Below are 6,000 nucleotides of genomic sequence, written 5' to 3' on the forward strand. Positions count from 1 at the left end.
TTAATTATGTGGAAAACAAAAGGGTCTGGAGTGGTGTAATTTTTAATCAACACCATTGTCCTATATTGGCTATATATAAAATTGAATTATTTGATTTGTCGTTTTTAACCCATGACGGCTGACAAATTGGACCTCGTTATTTTAGTATTATTGATATCAATTTGTCATGATATAAAGAATACCATAGCTTTGAAAGAATATGACTCCAGTGTTTGTAGTACAGGTTTAACAGGTTTTACCAATTCACATTTTGTGCCAATGCAAAACTAGAGGCTCTCAAGGGCCTGTATCGCTCACCTGACTCACCTGGGTTTTTGAAATCATATAAAAAAAAATTGGCTACAACACTTGGCCAGCACCTCATTAGGAAAGGAACATGTATGCTATGTTTGGTTTCATTCAATTCAGTGGTTCTCTAAAAGATGAAATTTGTAAGTATTTCCCATAGGGTCCTATTTTAAACTAAGCCCCCCCCCCTGGCGGCAATCGTGAACGTTGGATTGGCGACAAAGTAACAACACTTGGTCAGCATCTCATCAGAAACATTCATGCTATGTTTGGTTTCATTCCATTCAGTGGTTCTCTAAAAGAAGAAATTTGTATGTATTTCCCATGGAATCCTATGTTAAACCAAGCCCCCTCCCCCACTGGCGGCCATCTTGGACGTTGGATTGGCGACATCTCATTAGGAACATTCATGCTATGTTTGGTTTCATTGCATTCGGTGGTTCTCTAAAAGAGAACATTTGTATGTATTTCCCATAGGGTCCTATGTTTAACCAAGTCCCCAGCTGGTGGCCATCTTGGATGTTGGATTGTAGACAAAGTAACAAATCTTGGTCAGCATCGAATAAGGAACATTCATGCTTTGTTTGACTTCATTCCATTCAGTGGTTCTCTAGAAGAGGACATTTGTATGTATTTTCCATTGGGTCCTATGTATAACTAAGTCCCCCACTGACGGCCATCTTGGATGATGGATCGGTTACAAAGTAACACCACTTGGTCAGCATCTCATCAGAAACATTCATGCTATGTTTGGTTTCATTCCATTCAGTGGTTCTCTAAAAGAAGAAATTTGTATGTATTTCCCATGGAATCCTATGTTAAACTAAGCCCCCCTCCCCCACTGGAGGCCATCTTGGACGTTGGATTGGCGACATCTCATTAGGAACATTCATGCTATGTTTGGTTTCATTGCATTCAGTGGTTCTCTAAAAGATGACATTTGTATGTATTTCCCATAGGGTCCTATGTTAAACCAAGTCCCCTGCTGGTGGCCATCTTGGATGTTGGATTGGAGACAAAGTAACAACTCTTGGTCAGCATCTCATAAGGAACATTCATGCTTTGTTTGACTTCATTCCATTCAGTGGTTCTCTAGAAGAGGACATTTGTATGTATTTCCCATTGGGTCCTATGTAAAACGAAGTCCCCCACTGACGGCCATCTTGGATGATGGATCGGCTACAAAGTAACACCACTTGGTCAGCACCTCAAAAGGAACATTCATGCCATGTTTGGTTACATTCCATTCAGTGGTTCTCTAGAAGAAGTTCAAAATGTGAAAATTTAACGCCGACGACGGACGACGGACGCCAAGTGATGAGAAAAGCTCACTTGGCCTTTCGGGCCAGGTGAGCTAAAAAGGAGGGTATAAAAGCAATAAGAAGAATAAAAACAATAAAAAAGGGGCGATAGGAAAAACAACAGTCTCAATACTCAGATGCTCCGCAAGGGTCAGCAGTTTGTGTTCCACTAGTGACATGTGTAAATCTTGTTAAAAACATGGATTTATATTTAGTGATAAAAGGATTTTGCAATTGTTTGTTACTAAAATTCTCGTGAATTATTATTTACACAAGGTTTCTGTTGACCATTCTTTCTTATAAATCGAAGCGGACTTATTCTTTAAATATGTCTTTAGAATCAAGATTGCTTGTGTTAAGAGAATTTTCAAATTGTTTATACTATTGCACAAGAATTTCTTGTAATTATTAGGTAAACATATTTGGTTCATAATTCTCCTAAAGTAAAGACAGTCTCATGCACAGTAAAGGAGTAGGTTCAGTAAGACCCCTTTTTGGCTCCAAAATATAGCAGTTTTACAAAAATGTTAAAATGTAAACTGTTAGTTATTTATTGGAAAGAAAAATGCTTCTGCTACATAAATGTGTGCTGTTTTTGACAATACAATGTACATATATCGGGTACTAGTATCCTTAAGTCATGCCAAATTACTGAAATCTTCACAAATTTAGCATTTTAGTTAAATTTTTGACGGTTTCCGTCTCAAATGAAAGTGACCGCATTTGTGTTCATTCTTAATATTGAAATGTAAGTTGTACAAGTACACACCCGTGACTGAATTAAAGTATATAACTATGCCTAAGCCTTATTTTAGTAATTAGTATTGTCATCTGATAAAGTCATGTCGATTATAAGATACAAAGTTTTCTCTGCTTTCAAATCTTTCTGTTTGAACCCGTCGACCTGGAACTTATCAATTATATATTGATACTTATCAATTATTGATAATATTAATTATTTGGAAAACAAAAGGTCCTGGCTATCCAGGAATGGAGTATTTTTTAATCAACAGCATTGTCCTATATTAGTTATCTTAGAAAGTCTTGCTGATTGCTGAATAAAACTACAATAGGGAACAATTTGACAATGATTGAATTTAGTAGTGTCAGCCCTTTGATTATGACCCGTGTATATAGCAAAATCCTAAATACACCGTTTGGTGGTGCGCCTGTCAAATGCGGAACGTACAGATAAGGTAATAGCTAACAGGTGAATATACTATTGTATCGGTATCGGATTCGACCCGGAACTTGTTAATTATTTGCAATATTAATTATGTGGAAAACAAAAGGGTCTGGAGTGGTGTAATTTTTAATCTACACCATTGTCCTATATTAGTTATATATAGAGTTGAATTCTTTGATTAGTCGTTTTTACCCGATGACGGCTGACAAATTGGACCTCGTAATTTTAGTATTATAGATTTGATGATAATACATAACATATATAAAGGTTGAGGATGAACACGGATGCGACCACTTTCATTTTGGACAAAAAACATCTGAAAAGTGACATTTTTTGGCATGTTTGATAGATTTATCATATTTAAGCTTGAATCGGAGCGTTTTTAATGACTAAATCAATAAAAATCCTTCACATGAACTAATTGAATCAACTGAAATAGACACATCAGTGTTTAAAAAGTGTCTAAAATCTTTCGTCAGATGAACTTGAAATTTGAGGCCATAATCGGCCCTTACCATACCTACTCCTTTGAAGCCCAGGTTTGATTGCTAAAAATCAGTAAAGTGCTTTCATGGAGCATTTTGCAGACCAAATTATTAACTTTGTATGTAAGGACACTAATGCAATTTTGAAAGTCAATATATCTGCAACCTGCAGTAAATGTTTTACGTTGTTGTTTAACTTTATTTGCATGTCTTTTTCTTCTAAGAAGTCGGGTGCTGGTGTTTGGTTCTTCTAAGAAGTTTGGAGTTTGGTGATTGGTTCTTCTGAGAAGTTAGGAGTTTGGTGGTTGGTTCTTCTGAGAAATCGGGTGTTGGTGGTTGGTTCTTCTGATAAGGCAGGTGTTGGTGTTGGTGTTGGTGTTGTGCGTTTGGATTTGGGATTTTGGTCGGTGTAGTCTTGTGACCTGTCCCTCAAGTCATTATTGGGTCAGACAATAATAAAATATTGTGTATAATTTACTAGGTTAACGATCGGAACAAGAGTAATTAAATGTTTAGAATTTGTTAAGAAAGTATTATCATTTGATTGGATCATTTTTGGTTTACTTTCAGCAACTATAAAAGGAATATGCCATTATGCAGTTTAGAAAAATAATTTCTATAGGTACATCTGTAATCCAATTTGGAAATGTGGTGTGCCGGTCTACGGCAGGTAATACATAAAACTTGATAACGAGACTCTATTGATTAACAATTACAAATTAGAATTATAGCTGCTGCTTCTTTTCTTTCGATTGTGTTATGTTAAGTGTTGCAGTTTTGTTTATCTATTCATATTCCATATAGCAACAGCGTCTTACAATGTATCTAAAACATACTTATTTATAAGTGGATAGAAGTCTTTCAATTTGATAAAAAAATCATATTTCTTTCAACAACATACACCTTTAAGCCTAGTTTACAGTTTCTTTGGTATAGATAATGGACAGGAAACGTGCGCTATCATGTGATGGTTAACTACATGTTACATGTTCCATTTTAGTATTTATTCTTCCTTCATGTTTTCTTACATCAAATTTGTACTTCTCATGTGAAACAGGACAGGTGCCAGATGTGGAACAGAATCCGTTTGCTGTTCGCATTACACCGGTTTCTTAGCCTCGTACAAATGCAGCTGATATTTAAAGACACTTAACGGTTATTGTCTATACATAAAAGGTGACATGAATTTTAAACACCAGCGGAAATATAACTAAAGAAAACGACTTTGAACTTGAAAATTCTTGAGCCTTTATAAAATGAAACAACTAAGCTAATTCTGAATATTTTTGCATTTTTCTTTTAATTCTATTTCAGATAGTGCCACTCAGGATGCCATACCAGAAAACTTCGTCACGACAAACATAATAACATTATCAGTGGTTTCGTTATGTTGTGTGATAGCAATCGTTTCTCTTCTTCTTTCATGTGGAATTTGTGATATTTCAAATGGCGAAGTCAGTGGTGAACTTTCCGTTGCAAATCTGCAAAAAACAAAACCTGCCATATATTACAGTTCTACTCCGTCTTACGATGCATCTTGTGATATATCACCAAACAAAACTTTGCCATACAAATTAGATCCTAAAATGTGCGACAATTTATCAAGCAGCCAGAGATCACATGCCCAAGTCGCTGTTAACAACAATCATATGGACAACGCGAGCGATTTTGAAGGCACCATTGTCAGGCATACGGATAACATGTGAATTCATTTTTTTTTACCACCAGAGATGATTAACTTGAGAATTTTGAAATAAGCAGTATCTTGCCCTTGTAATTAAACAGTATTGTAAACGTTTAGATTAATATGAAAGACATTCTGATTGAATTTTCGATCAATATTAACTCGCTTGCTCGCCTGATCGTAAATCAGAAAATCATATTTTAATTAGAATGTAGAACAGATTCATTCTTTTGGGAAAATATGAAGGGCATTTTTACTCAAATTGAAACTTTTTATGGCTTATTATGCAGTATGGGTTTTGCTAATTGTTGAAGGCCATCAGGTCCTCTGTACATTATTGTTAACTCCCAATAGTCCTATGTCTTTTGGTCTCTTGTTTTTATATTTTACGTTATTTTCATGTTTCCGAGCAATTTAAAAAACAAAAACAAAACTTGAAACAGATATGCAAACACATCCTGTTACTTGGTTTAAAGAAACTAAACATTAGCTCTATCTATAGCGTCTATAGACATAGTTCATGATACATATCAAGTTCACAATACAATTTATATTAATTTGCAAGCAAAAATAGCAATTGAAACAATAATTCACTTGTCTTTTTTATTTCTTTCTGTATATGGTTTCTTTTTTTTTAATTCATTTGAATCATATGTTGCTTATATCAGCGGCCTATATTACAGTTATATACCGAAGGAAAATTTAATATATGATGCTTCGCATCCTTTCGATATAAAACAATAATTTTAATAACGAAAGTACCTTGTTTCACTTGTCTTTTTTTTTGTGTGTGTATGGTTTTCTATTTCATCCTGTAAAATGAAGGTGATACCAAGATGTTGTTCAAAGAATTTAAAAGAAATGACCAAAGTGCATACTTCATTAATTCATGCATTCGCTTTATACAAATATCAGAAGTGAAAGACAGGTTCAGTATGGCCGGACTGAAAAATAGAAAAGAATGGATAGAAAACAAAAAGGCTAAATGATCATGTCCAGTATTTACAAGCAAGAAAAAATACACAGACTATTAGCTCCTTTATTTGCTTCCAATCA

At 34.8% G+C, this 6,000-nt stretch overlaps 1 long non-coding RNA gene across 2 annotated transcripts in view; it reads left to right on the top strand.

The window, feature by feature from the left end:
* LOC143041900 (uncharacterized) overlaps positions 1-5,533 on the top strand; it is a 45,071-nt gene extending 39,538 nt beyond the window's left edge. For both annotated transcript variants that reach the window (XR_012967830.1, XR_012967828.1), the window contains 2 exons: positions 3,831-3,930; positions 4,575-5,533. This is a non-coding gene — a long non-coding RNA (uncharacterized LOC143041900). The remainder of the gene's footprint in view (positions 1-3,830; positions 3,931-4,574) is intronic.
* The last annotated feature ends 467 nt before the right edge of the window (positions 5,534-6,000 follow it).

The sequence above is a fragment of the Mytilus galloprovincialis genome, chromosome 1 (assembly GCF_965363235.1).
Source record: "Mytilus galloprovincialis chromosome 1, xbMytGall1.hap1.1, whole genome shotgun sequence".
NCBI lineage: Eukaryota > Metazoa > Mollusca > Bivalvia > Mytilida > Mytilidae > Mytilus > Mytilus galloprovincialis.